We start from the raw sequence: 16,903 nt of genomic DNA on the forward strand, positions 1-16,903 counted from the left end.
CGCACGTGTATCCCAAATCGGTCCACTTTCTCCAAAACCACCTTCTCCAGGCCACCAGCGTTTCTCCCCCCCAAACTGGTTTGTGTTTCCCTTCCCGACACATCAGTCCTAGAATGATCTTTTAAAGTATAAATCAGATCATGTCACTTACCGTTACATTTAGAACAAAATCAAACCTCTGCTGTGGCCTATGGAACCTACATAATTTGGCCCCTTCCTTCTCTAAAGATCCCTGGTGGCGTAGTGGTTAAGTGCTCGGCTGCTAACGGAAAGGTGGGCCGTTGGAACCCACCAGGGATTATGTGGGAGAAAGATGCGGCAGTCTGCCCCCATAAAGATTACAGCTTTGGAAACCCTATGTTGCAGTTCTACTCTGTCCTATAGGGTCACTGTAAATCGCAATGGACTCCACGGCAATGAGGGTGTGTGTGTTCTTCTCTGACCCTATCTTTACTTTCCCGCATTTTAAGCCACCTGGGTGTTCTTTGGTCCTTCCGGGCTCTGCACTGGTAGTCCTCTCTGCTGGAATGCTCTTCTTTCTGGAACTTAGAACAACCGGTTTGTTGGCATTTGGTTATCAGTTTAAATGTCACTTCCCCAGAGAGAATTTCCTAACATACCCAACCTGAAGTAGCCATCCAGTCGCTTTCATAGCACATGATTTGTTTTCATTTTCTGCATAGCGCTTATTGCTGTCTTCTATTTCCTTGCTTATTTTCCTGTTCATTTATTTATTTCTTATGTCATCTCCCACTTCATAGCAAGAAGTATCCTGGTTTTGTCCACGGCTATATCCCTTAAGCTTAGGACAATATTTGGCATATAGTGGGTCCTTAAATATTTGTGGGGTGAATGAATATTTAATACCAGACACTGAATAAGATGCCGTCCCCTGCCCTACCACCATGCACAGTTTCGTGAGGGACACAGATTCAAAAGTAAACACAGTTCAGGGTGATTAGAGGCTCTTGTTTGCACAAGATGCTTTGGGAATATCAAGGGATGGTGTAAAATGAGTGCCAGGAAAAATTCCAGCCTGAGCTGAGTCTGGGAAGGTGAGTTAATTTTAGCCAGGCAAACGCAGGGGAAGGGGGAGATTTCCAGGAAGAGTGAACAATTAGTGTCAAAGTCAAAGGTGACACTAGAGGATCTGTAATACTTGGGCTTGGCTGAAGTTATGAGTAGTGAAAGAGGAGGTGAGAGAAGTGGGCAGAAACCAAATCACAAACAGAGTGGGAGAGACTGCTTGTGACTTTAGGCTTCATCCTGGCAGTGGTGGAGAGCAGACAAGTAAGTAGAGCACTGACATATAATCTGTGTTTTAGAAAGTTATCTGTGGTGGCTGACAAGGTGGCAGATGAGTGGAAACAGAGTGGAGGCCGGAAGACTTGTTAGACAGATGCAGCAACCTAAGCTAAGCCCAAGATAGTGAGGGCCTGAATTGAGACAGTGGCAGAAGAAATGGGCAGGAGGTGATGGATCTGAAGTACTTTTGTAGCAGAATTTGTTAACTGAGAGGTCGTGGGAGATGAAGGAAAGGGATGATTCCCAGGATCCTGCACTGGGCCAAGTATTGAAATGGACACCACCACAGGAGGAGGAGAAGGGATGGGTGGGAGAGGGGAGATAACTTTGGACTTGAGTTTGAAATGCTTGTGGGACATCCAAGTGCAAAGGTCTGTAGGACTGATAACTATGTGGATTGGTCTGAAGCTTAGTGGCATAATGATGCTGGAACTCAGCTGTTCTGTCAGTCCTGGGCTCTTTTCACACTTTGTAGTTGTCTAGAGCAAGCCAGGTTCTCCTTGTATAAAATGGCTGTGGTGGGCTTGACAACTTCATCTCTAAATACCCTCTTCCACCTTTATTGCCCATTTGCCTAGTGGATCTCCAAGAAGGCTCCTGGGACTATCTAAAGATCTCTGGAATTCCTACCTGCGTTTGTGCCCATTTTTCCTTCTCAGAGAAAGCTTTGGACTTTCAGCCAAAGAACCTGTGTTATAGGCTAATTCCTTATGTAATCTCCATCTCTTTTTGTCTGTTTTAGTTTTCTCAGCCGAGAAATATGGCCAGTAGTAATACCTGGCCTGCCTACTTTGCAGGATTGTTGTAAAAATTATGTGATTTGTAAAACTTTTTTTTTTATTGTGGAGAAAAAATATACACCAAACCATTCGCCAATACAACACCTTCCACTTTTACAATTCAGTGACATTGATTACATTTTTCATGTGGTGCCACCATTATCACTCTCTTTTTCCAAAATATTTCACCACTATTAACATAAACATTGCCCCTCCAAAAAAAAACTACCCCTTTATCCCTCCCTCCCACCCCTTGTAACCGTTTGATTTGAAATGTAAAATTTCTCTGAAAATCGTAAAAAGAAGGAGCAGGAGAGAAGAAGAGTGATAAAATAGAAGGCAGTGTTATTGTTGTAGTCCAAAGTGTCAGAACTGCTAGTCATAATTCTTCTGCCAGAATGCTTTATCTTCGGTCAACGTCCCTGTGCAGGATGCAGTGAAGAAAAATGGGAGGGTTAACAGAAGATTAAAAGATTCTTGTTTAGTGACTTTACTACCGGAAAGGCTGTCAAAGATTATTTGGAATATACCTCTGTTACACATGAATTTCCCTGCATGTACCAAGTAGGATACAGGGTACCTAGATATTTTTTAGTCAATAATTTCTCTTCTAATAAACTATGCATAAAAAGCCAATTATAGAAAATAAATATCATTACATGACAGATAGTTTTAATTTAGAAATACATTTAGTTAATACTAAAAAAAAACCAAACTCGTTATGTCGAGTCAATTCCAACTCATAGCGACCCCATAGGACAGAGTAGAACTGCCCCACAGGGTTTCCAAGCAGAGGCTGGTAAATTTGAACTGCCACTCTTTTCATTAGCAGCCTGTCTCTTGAACACTGTGCCACCAGGGCTCCATTTAGTTAATACAAGTTCTTTTTTTCCCCAGTGATAAAAGACAGAATATGATTTATTGTCAGAACCATTCTATATTCTAAGAAGTGGGCAGGAAATATTGGCTTCATTTTACAAAAGAGGAAATCGCCAGGTTGACAGCAGAGAGCAGGACTGAAACCCAATCCCTTTCGCTGTGCACTCGATCATTCTTACCACCTGTTGTTTGCCAGACTGCCCAGTGTTTTTTACCCAGGAAACACCGACAAAGTGTTCGTAATGAGCCAAAAGACTTTCTTAGGCAATCAGTATAATTACCTTAGCATAGAGCAATGATTCCCAATCCTGGCTGCTTATTAAAATCACATAGCATTGTTGTTAGTTGCCATCGAGTCTATTCTGACTCATGGCGACCTCATGTGTACAGAGTAGAACTGCTCCATGGGGTTTTCAAGGCTGTGACCTTTTGGCAGCAGACAACCAGGCCTGTCTTCCGAGGTGCCTGTGGGTGGATTCAAACCGCCAGTCTTTTGGCTAGTAGATGAACACTTAACCATTTGTGCCATCCAGGACTCCTAAAATCACACAGGGAAGCTTTAAAGAATACCGATGCCTGGGGCCTGCTACTTCCGCTCTCCCCATGAAGATTCTAAATTCAATTGCTCTGGATGTGGCCTGAGCATCAGGGTTTTCAAAGGTCCCTAAGCGATTCTAACATGCAGCCAGGGTTGAGAAACATTGGCTTAGTCAGTGATTCTTAAAGTGTGTTCCCTGAACCCTCTCAGAATCAACATCGCCTGGGAATTGTTAGAAATGCAAATTCTAGGGCCCCACCCTAGACCTACTGAATCAGAAACTCAAGGGAGTAGGGCCCAGCATTCTGTGCTTTAACAAGTTTTCCAAGTGATTCTGATGCACACTGAAGGCTGAAAACCACTGGTTTAGAGCAATGTTCCTTCATCAGACTGCATATTAGAATCGTCTGAGAAACTTAAAAAAAACAAACCGTTATGCTCCAACACTGCTAGAACTGAAATGAGAAACAGACAAATCCACGACTGTAGTTAAAGATTTCAACACATGCCTCTCGTAGTAACAAGTAGACAGAAAATCTGTAAGGATACAGAAGACTTGATCAGCACTATCAAGCAACTTGACTTTAATTAGCATTCATAGAACACTTCACCCAATGCACGTTCATTTCAAGTGTACATGGAAATTTTACCAAGGTAAACCATTTGTCATAAAGCAAGTCTTAATAAATTAAAAGGTTTCAAATCATACAAAGTATGTTCTCTGACCACATCAGAATTAAATTAGAAATCAATAGAGGAATGATGTCTGGAAAAATCCTCAAATAATGTGAAACTAAACACACACTTCTAAATAACCATGGATTAAAGCAGAAATCACAGGGAACTAAAAAATATTTTGAACTGAAGGAAAATGCAAACAGGACACATCAAAAATTGTGGGATGCAGCTAAAACTTAAAAAAAAAAGTACTTAAAAGAAGTTTGTAGTGTTGAAAACATATTTGAAACGTAGAAATGTTTAAAATCAGTGACCTAAGCTTCCGATTTAAGAAATTAAAAAAAGAAGAGCAAATTAAATCCAAAGTAAGTAGAAGAAAGGAAACAATAAGGATATGAGCAGAAATCAGCAAAATAAAAAACAAAAAACAATAAAATTTGTGAAAACATAATACTTTTTTTGAGAAAATAAATAGAATTGGAAAAACTGTAGCCAAATTGATCAGAAAAAAAAAAAAGAGCGAAGGTACAAATTACCAATATAAGGAATGAGAAAAGGGATATTACTTAGAATCTAAAGACATTAAAAGGATAATAAGTAAATATTGTGAACAACTTTATGCCAATAAACTTGACAGCTTAAGTGAAATGGAGAAACTTCTTGAAAGACACAAACTACTAAAGAAGAAGTAGATATTAGGGATATATTTAAAAAGTTGAATTTACTGTTAAATCCTTTTCCACAAAGAAAATTTCGGGCCTACATGGCTTCAATGGTGATTTTTTTTTTTTTTTTTTAACCAAACATTTAAGAAGAAATAATACCAAATACAAACACTTGGCAAAACCTGAAGATGAGGAATATTTCCCAAATCATTTTACAAATTCAGCATTACTCTGATACCCAAACCAAACATATCGTAAGAAAACTGGGTGGCACAAATGCTTAAGCACTTGACTATTAGCCAAAAGGTTGGTGATTCGAATGCACCTAGAGGTTCGTGGGAAGATAGGACTGGCGATCTGCTCCCGAAAGGTCACCACCTTGAAAACCCTATGGAGCAGTTCTGCTCTGCACAAGTGGAGTTGCCATGAGGCGGAATCGACTCAACAGCAACTAACAACAACATAGATCAATATCCCTCATGAACAGAGATACAAAAATCCTTAATACACCCACCAAGACGGCTATAATTAAAAAACAAACAAAAAAACAGCAACAACAACAAAAAACCTCCAGAAAATAAGAAGCGTTGGCGACAACGTAAAGAAGTTAGAATCCTCATGCAATGCCGGTGGGATGCCGAATGGTGTAGCTGTTGTGGAAAAGTTAAATGTAAAATTAACATATGACTCAGCAATTCTACTCTTGAATATATACCTGGAAGAACTGAAAACAGGTGTTAAAACAAAAGCTTATAAATGAATGTTCATAGCAGCACTATTCATAATAGCCAAAAAGTCCACCCATACAATGAATATTCCAACCAACAAGCCAGTTGCCATCAAATTTATTTCAACTCATGGTGACTCCATGTGTTGTAGAGTAGAACTGCATTCCATAAGGTTTTTGTGGCTGTGACCTTTTGGAAACACATCTCCAGGCCTTTCTTCGGAAGTACCTGGTGGGTTTGAACCACTAATCTTTTGGCTAGTAGCCTGCACTTAACCGTTTGTGCCACCCAGAAACCAAATCAAACCAAACCTGTTGTTGAGTGAATTCTGATTCATAGTGACCCTATAGGAAAGAGTAGAACTGCCCCATAGGGTTCCTAAGGGGCAGCTGGTGGATTGAAACTGCCAACCTTTTGGTTACACAGCCGAGCTCTTAACCACTGCACCATAAGGGCTCCACCACCCAGGGACCATAAAAAGGAATGAAGTCCTGATACATGCTACAACATGGATGAACCTTAAAAACACTATGCTAAGTGAAAGAAGCCAGACACAAAAGGCCACATATTGTATGATTTCATTTATGCAAAATGTCCAGAATAGGCAAATCAGTAGACACAGAAACCAGACTAGTAGTTACCAGGGGATGGGGGAATTGGGAGATGGGGACTGACTGCTTAATGGAGATAGGGTTTCCTTTTGGGGTGATGAAAATGTTCTAGAACTAGATAGTGGTGATAGTCACACATTGTGAATATACTAAATGTCACTAACTGTAAATTTTATGTTATGTGCATTTTACCATAATAAAAATCTTAACACACTTTTAGCAAATTGAATAACAGCAAAATCTAAAAATGATAATGTATCAATTCAATTTGGAGTTCATCCAAAAAATACAAGGTTGGTTTAACATTTTTAAGTCGATTAGTATAACATACCTTATTAATGGGGCCCTGGTGGTGCAGTGATTAAGAGCTCAGCTGCTAACCAAAAGTTTGGCAGTTCAAATCCACCAGCCTCTCCTTGGAAACCCTATGGGGCAGTTTTACTCTGTTCTGTAGGGTCCCTATGTTCTACTCTGTCCTGTAGGGTCGCTAAGAGTCAGATTCGACTTGACCACAACGAGATGGGACCATATTACCAGAGTAAAGGAGAAAAATCATATTTCAATAGATGTAGAAAAGGCATTTTACAAAATTCAACATCCATTCGTTATAAAAATTCTCAGCAAACTTGGAAAGAAAGGAACTTTCTTAACCTGATGAAAGGCATCTATGAAAAACCTACAATTAACCACATTCTTATTGGTGAAAGACTGAATGTTTTCTAAGACTGGGAACAAGGCAAGGATAACTGCTCTTATTATTTCTGCTTCTCCTTGTGCTGGCAGACCTAGCCCTTACAATAGCTAAGAAAAGAAATAAAAAGGATACAGACTGGTAAGGAAGAAGTAGAATTGTCTTTATTTGCGGATGACATGATTGTCTATGTAAAAAATCAAGGTATTTACAAAAAAGCTACTAGAACCAAAAAGTGAGTTTGGCAAGGCTGAAGGATACAAAGTCAACATATTAAAATCAACTGTATTTCTATACACTAACAACAAATAATTGGAAATTAAGATAGAAAATACCATTTACCATAACGTCAAAAAGTACCAAATACTTAGCAATAAATTTCACAAAAGATGTGCAAGACTAGAACATTAATAACTACAAAACATTGCTGTGAAGTATTAAAGAGGCCCTCAGTAAATGGAGAGATACACTATGCTCATAATTGGGAGATTCAATACTCTAAAGATATCAATTCTTTCCAAACTGATTTTTAGAGTTGATGCAAATCCAATCAAAATGTCAGCTAGCTCTTTTTTTGGCAGAAATCAACATGCCAATTACAAAATTTATATGGAAATGCAAAGGAACTGAAATAGCAAAACAATTTTGAAAAAAATAGAACCAGGTTGGAGGACTTAAATGCCTGATTCCAAGCCTTACTTAAAGCTACAATAATAGAGACAATGTGATCTTTGCATAAGTATAGACATATAGATAAATAGAACAGAATAGAGAGTTCATAATTTAGATATACATACATATAGACAATTAATTTTTGACAAAGGGGCCAAGACAATTCAAGGGGGAAAGAATAACCTTTTCAACAAACAAACGGTGCTAGAATAATTGTATATCCATGTCCAAAAATATTAACCTCAATCCTTGCTTCATGCCATATTCAAAACTTAACTCTAACTAGATCATAGACCTAAATGTAAGAGCTAAAATGAAAAAAAATTTCTGAAAGAAAACATAGGAGAAAAAACTTAGTAACCTTCTGTTAGGCAAAGACTTCTTAGAATACAAAAAGCAGGAACTATAAAAAGACTAAAAATCAATAAATTAGACTTCATCAGAATTAAAAATGTCTGTTCTTTGAAAAAGGAGCCCTGGTGGCACAGTTATTAAGCGCTTGTTTGCTAACCGAAATGTCGACGTTTCTAACCCACCAGCTGCTCTGTGGGAGAAAGATGTGGCAATTGGCTTCCATAAAGATTTACAGCCTTGGAAACCCTGTGGGGCAGTCCTATCTGTCTATAGGGTTGCTATGAGTCAGAATCCACTGGATGGCAACAGGTTTGGTTTTCTTGTTTTTGTTTTTGCTCTTTGAAAGGCACTGTTAAGAGAATAAAAAGGCTAGCCATAGACCAGGAGAAAAATATTTGCAAAACATGTATCCAACAAAGGATTTGTGTCAGAATATATAAAGAACTCTAATTTGACAAACGAAGAAAACGTTTGAACAGATACTCCACCAAAGAAGATACACGTATGGCAAATAAACACATGAAGGGGTGTTCAATATCATTAGTCATTCCAAACACACACACACACACACACACACACACACACACACACAAACCCGTTGCTACTGAGTTGATTCCGACTCACAGTGACCGTTTAGGATATAGAAACTGCCCCATAGGATTTCCAAGGCTGTAATCTTTTCAGAGGAGCCCTGGTGGGGGAGTGGTTAAGAGCTCAGCTGCTGTAACCAAAAGGTCAGCAGTTCGAATCCACCAGCCGCTACTTGGAAACCCTATGGGGCAGTTCTACTCTGCCCTATAGGGTTCGTCTGAATGGACTTGTTGGCAACGGATTAATCTTTGTGGAAACAGACAGCCACATCTTTCTCCCCGGCGGCTGGGGGGTTCAAATAGCCAACCTTTTGATAAGCAACCAAGCACTTAACTACTGTGCCACCATTAAAACCAAAAACCAAGCCCACTGCCGTCCAGGGTCTGGAGCCCTGATGGCAGAGTGGTTAAGAGTTCGGCTGCTAATGAAAATCTTGTCAGTTCGAATCCACCAGCCACTCCTTGGAAACTCTATGGGGCAGTTCTACTCTGCCCTGTAGGGTCACTATGAGTTGAAATCGACTCGAGGGCAATGGGTGCCACCATTAGAAACGTGCAAATTTAAAATATAAGTTACTACCTACTAGAGTGGCTAGAATTAAATAACTGATCACGCCAAATAGTGGTGACGGTATGGAGGAATCAGAACTCTCGTACACTGCTGGTGAAAACGTAAAATGGTACAACTCCGTTGGAAAACTGGTAGTTTCTTATGAAGTTAAATATACACCTACTGTATGAACTAGCTGTTCCATTCCTAGGCATTTACCCGAGAGAAATGAAAGCATTTGTCCATGTAAAGACTTCTACATGATTGTCCAAAGCAGCCCCATTTATAATAGCCAAAAACTGGAAACAATCCAAATGTCCACTAACAGGTGAATGAATAAACAAAATGTAATACATACACATAATAGAATACTACTTAGCAATAAAGAGGAACAAATTATTGACACATATAACAATGTGGACGAGTCTCAAAATCATCAAGCTGAATAAAATCAGCTAGACAGAAAAAAAAGAGTACATATGGTATGATTCCATTTATATAAAATTCTGGAAAAGACAAACTTATCTGTAATGACTGAATGCAGAACTGTGGTTTCTTGGGGATGGATGTGGAGGAGGGATGGACTACGAGAGTACCAAGGAAATTTTTGGGGTAATGGAAATATTTGTGATCTTGATTGTGGTGAAGGTTTTCACAGGTGTATACTTACATCAAAACACATCAAATTGTATGCTTTAAATGTATACAGCTTATTGTAGGCCAATTTTACTTTAGTAAAGCTATAAAAGAGTAAGACAATAAATAATACAAAAAAAAAATTCTATGTCCAGATTCCACACCCAAAAGATTCCTGTTTATTTTATCTGGAGTGGAACGAGGAAACCAATGTATATTAAAAGCTTTCTAGGCGATTCTACTGTATAGTCAATGTTGGGAACCCTTAGTACAGAGAAATCAACTCCTTCTTACCAGTAAACTCAAACAATTTTTAGTAGATTCCAGCCCAGGAAGCTATTGGACCAGATCTCGTTCCTTCTTTCTTCTTTAAAAAAAGAAAAAAAGTATCCCATCAGTTTTCATTTAGTAATCCTGTTTTGGGGGTTGGGTATGTGTTGATATCTATCTCTGTGAACACAACTTCTAAAAGACAATGCGCTTACCACCCTTCTAATGTTACTGCTTCAGTCTCCATAATTATCTTGCCCAAAGATTAAAAAGCTGCTCAGAATTTCCGAATACTGTTTTTCTGCAGAGAGTACCTGGCTTTCCTCCTCTAATACCTATTTATGAGACATTCCTCCTTGGGTAGAACATGAGACTTGAATGCTTCCTTGTTCACAAGAGGTGACTAGGAGCGGGGAGGCCAGCTGCCAGCAGGGGTTTCATCACTAGATCCTCTGTTCACTTGTTCACACGTGTTTGTTACTGCTCTTGACAGAGTTACCTCCCTGCTCTAAACAAGAGCACAATGGGCAACTCCCACCTTCATTGTTAACTGTGTGGTAAGGATCAGCAGGAATCCAGTTCCCAAGGAGTGGAAATGGATCCAGTCCTCACCTTCCCGCTTCTCCCTCATCGCTAGCTGCTTATGCGTCTCTCTCTCAGCCTCAGCCACCCTGACTTAGGTCAGATCTCACAAGTTAGATAGACACTGTCTTTCAGCTCTAGTCACCCAGAGCTATGTCAGACCTCACACATTAGAAGGACCCCTTCTTTCAGACTGCCAAATAGATAAATGCTAGCCCCTGTTGGCCCTCACTGCCCCTGTGAGTTCGTTAATTCACTGGAGCGACTCACAGAATCTCAAGGAAAACAGACCGTACTTACTGTTGCAACTTTATTTCAACCCAAAAGGAATCAAACAAAGAGACACATATAGAATGAGGTCTGGAAAGGGTCACAGCATGGACCAAAGAGGGACCCATTACCCTCTCCCAGGGACCAATTATCTAATAAGCAAGGCACGCACAGGCTTGTGTTTTTCACCACAACAAAGATGTGCTGAAACCCGTGTGAAATTGTTCACTACAGATTAGTAAGTAAACACAAGTAAGCCCGTGTGTACCTTGCTTACTAGTTAATCCACCCCTGCCCTTTCCCATGCCTAGTCACCAACCAGGAAGGCCCATCTGAGCCTTAGGGCTCCGGCTCTTATCAGCCTCTCCACATGGTCATCATGCTTCTTGAGACTTAGTCAGCATCAGCCCCCAGGTGGTCCCTCGTGGTCCAGTCAGCCCCCATTCATTAGCCTCAGGTGTTGATATGGATGGAAAAGAGCTGAGAACAAAGGCCAAATTCCCTTCTGCAAGGTGATTCCACACCTTAAACTTCACTTTGGAATGTGTCAGTTACTGAAATGTAGTAGACACTATGTGAGAGGTCAGTTGCAATGTTGACTTGAATCTCAAGGAACGCAGAAGTATTCAGTAGATGCAAATATTAGGAGAAGGATTTCACACAGCATACACTTGTGGGGCAGCATGTGACACAAGGTAGTAGCTGTTGTTAGGTGCTGTCAAATCCATTCCTACTCACAGCAACCCATATAACACAGTAGAACTGCTCCATCCATGGGGTTTTCTTGACTGTAATCTTCATAGAAGCAGACCGCCAAGTGTTTCTCCCACGGAGCCACAGCCAAGCACTTAAGTGTTTTCACCTTTGTGACCCAAGGTGATGAACCAAAATGTAGGCTCTGGTCACCTTCTCTTAGGGCATCTTTGTAAGCTCTCAACTAGTGACCCTACGGGTCAGAGTAGAACTGTCCTCTAGGGTTTATAGGGCTGTAATCTTTGCAGAAGCAGACTGACACATCTTTCTCTGGGTCTAATTAAAATATTAATAATAAGTTCTTTGGATCTTGATTGCCTAGAAAATTCAAGAGTCTCCTTACTCACTAGGTAACAAAGAGAAAGAAACTTTAGTTGCAGATGCAATATTAAGATGATTCTTTTTTGGCTATAAGAGTTATTAAACCTTGAATATGCATATTTCTAAAGTTATGCAACTTTCTGGGACCCTTTAAAGTTACCTAGTGAGTTCCTGGTAATAGCTTGCAATTTTTTCCTCCAGGACATATATTTCCACATTTAAAAATGAGTAAAGATAACCTGATATAGAGATAAAATAAACTTACAGATTATATGTATGTAATATATATTCTTTAGTGTAAATGAGGTGTTTTATAATAAAATTTCAAGGAGAGAGAACCCAATGTTAAGCTAGAGTTACAGTGCTCTTGTTGATGCATAACAAGAGGTGTTATTGTCTGTATAAGTCAGTGTGACTGCAGTGGTTAGTTTTAGATATTGCTGGGAAAGGCGAAGTCTAGTCCATTTCCAAACTTCCCATGCATAGCATATTGACTCACACATTACTAAAATCCCCCTCTGGCTCCAGGTGACTTAATTGACATGGTTTTCTTGTGTGGGTACTACAATATTATCTATTGGCATGTTGAGACTACTCTGAGCTTTTAAAACCAAAGATGCTATTTATAGATGCTTCCAGATGAATGAATTATCCCCAAAGCAAAGTAGTCAGATGTTTTTTGATGTACAAGGACACTTTCAGGCTTCTAAATTGCTGCTATTCATTGTACAGCACAGTAATTCCCACATGAACTTTCTGGCTCTATTTTGTAATGATTCTAGGAACTATTACCTGTTCAGGGAAAAACAAACTCAGCATTTTCACCAATAGTGGAACTCAATCAAACTATATTGAGTCCCCATTATGTGTGAGATCAATACAGAATATTTTTTCACGTTAAACCATACCCTTTTTCCCCCTTCAGATCAAAAATGATACCAATTCATGTAAATAAATTAACATTTAAAATATTTTATTAACTGATTTGGCAGGAATGTTACATTCATTAACAATGTGTAGGCCAACAATGAATTCTCAGCTGAAAACATGAAGTACAAAATTATATTTGCTCATTAAGCCATGGCAGTATTAAACTTTTCTTTCCCTTTTTCTTGTTTCTCAATAACCCGTCCCTGGCATTCTGCATCAGGTACACACCAGAGATTGCGATGATAGGGCCATGTGCTATTGCCAGCCCAATCCAGGTATTAGTGTGCGAACCTGCAGAATTGCAGCTGGTCATTTCCAGCCACTTGGATTAGCTGAGATGGGAACATCCATTTAAATGCAAGTATCTAGAGAGGTGACTCACTGTCATGAGATGCATACCAAAAGCCCTGAGTTTAAAATTCAATAATGGAAGTGAGGAACACAGGACTAGGGAAGGGTGAGAAAAGTATTTTACAATTGATGAAGCTAGAAGAGTGCTATGTATTTTCTAAATTAACTTTTTATTGAAGTATAATATGCAGACAGGAAAGTGCAAATATAATAAGCGTACACCTTGATGGATTGACACAGTGGCTGCAACAATGTGCTCAAACATAGCAACAATTGTGAGGATGGCACAGGACTGGGCAGTGTTTCGTTGTTTTGTACATAGGGTTGCTACGAATCGGAACCTGCTAAACGGCACCTAACAACAACTACAAAAACACCTTGATGAACTTTCACAAGCTCAACACATCTGTGTAACCAGCACCGAGATGAAGAAACTGAGCATTAGTAGCGCCTCAGAAGTCCCCTGTAGCTAGTATTCACTCCTAAGAGTACTCGCTCTCTGACTTATCACCACGTATTAGCTGGATCTCTTCTTAAACTTCAGATAAATGGAATCATACAGTTTGCACTCTTTTTTCTCTTGCTTCTCTCAACATTATGTTTGTGAAAATCATTTATATTACTGTAGATCGGTCAATGTCACTGCCATGCAGCATTCCATTTTATGAACATGCTACAATGTATTCTTTCCTTACAAGCATTTGTGTCCTTCTCTGCTTTTGCTTATTACAAAAAGAAAGAGCACATATTTTAAATAATGAAAAACATGGTTTCGCAAGGAGCCCGTGAACTGGCTACTGCTTCCTTCTCCAGTCTCAGCTCTCACCACTACTCTGGCCTCATTCAAGTTCACATCACGCTGAACTTCTTTCAGCTATAGGTCTCTCCTATCTCTGTCCTTTGAACATTCTGTTCGCTCTCCCTGAGACACACCTCTTTCCCTCACCTATTCTTTAACCTGGATCACACCCACTCCTTCTTTGGGTCTCAGTTTGAATGCCCCTTCCTACAGGCACCCCCCCCCCACAACACTAACACTGGCATACCCCTCTGCAGTGCCTGCTGGATGCATCCAAAGAAGTCTGCAGTGCCTCAGGGGCAGCGGCTGTGTTGTGCTTGCTGTCTGTTGCATTCTCCGGGCTTTCTGCAGAGCAGGCACAGGTTTAGTTTAATACATTTTTTTTTAAATTGTGGTGAAAATATAAACAAGATTTGTTTTATACAATCTAATAAATAATTAGTACAGTGATAGAAACTCATCATTTTAAGACCAAGTAAACTTTCAGGGAAATAAGACTGATCTGATTATTACAGTTTCTCCTCAGTTATGGTAAACACAGAAATTGAAATGAACATTTTCAAAAGGAAAATATCCTGCCTTTTAACACTCATTCTTGAACACAGTCTTCTAGATACTCTGCTATTTCAGTGTTTTTTTTATACTTCTTGGATTAGAGAATGTTGTGAGGACAAATTAAAAACACATCTCCAATGCTCTAACATCTCCATATCCTTTGGGAAGAGAAGAAAAAATAGGTATATTGAGGGGCAGTCAGGAATTTTCATACCTGAGTTTGTCTACCTTTGGAGGGTAGACTGGTTTCTCCATCTCCTCTGGTTCAGGGCTGCTTTTCAGGTTTGGAAGCATTGAGTGGACATGGACTGGTCTGGGTTGATAAGAATCACTTAGCATATTTGTGAAAAATATAAATTTACAGTTTCTATTCCAGACCCTCTTAATCAAAACCCTAGGGGAGGGGATTATCCAGATATTGTTGTAGATGTTGTTGTTAGGTGCCATCGAGTCGGTTCTGACTCATAGAGACCCTATGTTCAACAAAACGAAATAGTACCCAGTCCTGCAACATTCTCACAATCATTGTTATGCTTGAGCCCACTGTTCCAGTCATTGTGTTAGTTCATATCATTGAGGGTCTTCCCCTTTTTTGCTGACCCTCTATTTTACCAAGCATGATATCCTTCTCCAGGGACTGGTCCCTCCTGATAACATATCCAAAGTAAGTAAGATGAAGTCTCGCCATCCTCGCTTCTAAGGAACATTCTGGCTGTACTTCTTCAGGACAGATTTGTTCATTCCTCTGGAAGTCCAAGGTATAGTCAATATTCTTCACCAATACCATAATTCAAACGTGTCAATTCTTCTTCAGTCTTCCTTATTCATTGTCCAGCTTTCACATGCACATGAGGCGACCAAAAATACCATGCCTTGGGTCAGGTGCACCTTAGTCCTCAAAGTGACATCTTTGCTTTTTAATGCTTTAAAGAGGTCTTTAGCAGCAGATTTGCCCAATGCAATACATCATTTGATTTTTTGACTACTGCTTCCATGGGTGTTGATTGTGGATCCAAGTAAAATGAAATCCTTGACAGCTTCATTATTTTCTGCATTTATCATGATGTTGCTTATTGGTCCAGTTGTGAGGATATCTGGTTACTAGCCCAGTTACAGTCAAGAACCTCAGGTGAGAGGTGGGGCCACAATGGTGGAGTAGTCAGATGATTCCGGTGGACCCTCTCACAACAAAGACCCAAAAAAACAAGTGAATCGATTATATATAGCAATCTGGGAGGCCTGAATATCGAAGGCAGAGTTGAGGAACTGGTCTGAGTGGCAGGGGGAGTGAGAGACAGTTTGGAAGCAGCGAGGAGTTGCCAGACCTAACCCGGCGACAGCCTGAGCCCTTCAGGCCAGATCAGCTCACGGGTGAGCGGTGAAGCAGGCAAGCAGTGGTGCTCTGGAGGTGTGTTTTCTGCACCGGGAGAGACCCAGTGGCAGAGAGTCTACACAGCCACCGAGAACCAATGAGAAGCAGCCCTCGATCGGTGAAAGATAACTCCTTGTGTGCGGCCTACTGTGCGGATCAAAAACTCTCTCCTTAGGGAAAAACCTCTCTCCCATTCACCTCCCCGCTCCCTGCTCTGCACTGGGTCCCAGACCAGCTTCAGCAATTGTCGAGTCCCCTGGGCCAGAAGTAGGATCCGTCACATGCCCTGAGCCATTCTCCCTGCCTTGGAGAGTGAACAAATTAACAAACGCGGAAAAAAATAAACTGCCAGCTTCCCTAAGCCAGGAAACCAGGGTAGGCACAGCTCCTTTGCCTAGGCACAGGCATAAGGAATCCACAGACTTTGAGTGCATAAACTTGTTTGAGCCCATCTCCACAGCATAGACCCTCATTACTGCAGTACAACAGGGTATATACCGGAAGTCTAACTTCAACTGTTTCAGCTGTGAAGTGGCAGGTTCTTGATATTTGACACTGTTCTACCCATTAAACAGGGTCTTCACATACCCACATCAGGGGCCTGAGGACTGGGGCTCCACCCATGCCACCTAGCCACCTGCGATAGGGGCCCATGAATAAGAGCTGCCCACCAGTCCTTACAACTGACAGAAATCCACCCACCTACGTGCTGTAGGGAACAGTGACACACCTTCCACCTGGAAACTCGGGGGCGGCCGTCAGCCCCCTGCCCTGCTCAGAGCGTGTCCCCCTGCTGCAGCCAGTTGCCTGTGTCTACACCAATCACCCATGCCGGTCTAGGACTGTCAGTGAGAGCCTACACCACACACTTGGTGGCTATCTACCTGGGCACCTGAGCTGAATCCATACGGGAGGAGTGGGCAGACTCCTGAGCTCACATACCTAGTAACAGATCTAACCACCTGGTGACAGGACAGTAGAGCTTCAAAAGTGCCAATAATCAAACTAACTCATACGAGCAGCC

The sequence above is a fragment of the Trichechus manatus genome, unplaced genomic scaffold, assembly GCF_000243295.1.
Source record: "Trichechus manatus latirostris isolate Lorelei unplaced genomic scaffold, TriManLat1.0 scaffold00052, whole genome shotgun sequence".
NCBI classification, from domain to species: Eukaryota; Metazoa; Chordata; class Mammalia; order Sirenia; family Trichechidae; genus Trichechus; species Trichechus manatus.